Source organism: Colobus angolensis, unplaced genomic scaffold, assembly GCF_000951035.1.
Source record: "Colobus angolensis palliatus isolate OR3802 unplaced genomic scaffold, Cang.pa_1.0 Scaffold76, whole genome shotgun sequence".
NCBI lineage: Eukaryota > Metazoa > Chordata > Mammalia > Primates > Cercopithecidae > Colobus > Colobus angolensis.
The window spans coordinates 2774583-2774962 of NW_012121376.1; positions in this window are offsets into that span (position 1 = coordinate 2774583).

The window sequence follows — 380 nt, forward strand, 5'->3', positions numbered from 1 at the left end:
AACCCGGGGGTCCGGACCCCGTGGCGGCCATTTCTCGAAGATACCCACTACCTCCCTCTGACACCGCTCAGGAATAAAGCAGGAAGGCCGAACGTCCCGTTTTCGCCCAAAAACAATGCTCCACGCAAATTTGCGGGAACAAAAGCAACCAGAAATCCAGCCCGGGTTTTCCGCCTCTCCGATCTCCGCGGACCAATCGCGTCCTGACGGCCGCCGAGGGACGGGAGGCGGTGGCTCCAACATGATCGACAAACCCCGGGGAGGCGTGGCCGCGGCACGGGCGAATGGGATTGGGGTCCAGGCACAATCACGGGCCGAGAACGGGCCGTCTGAGCCAATCAGCGGGGGGAGGCGGGCCCGGCCTGCCCGGGCTGTCGCGA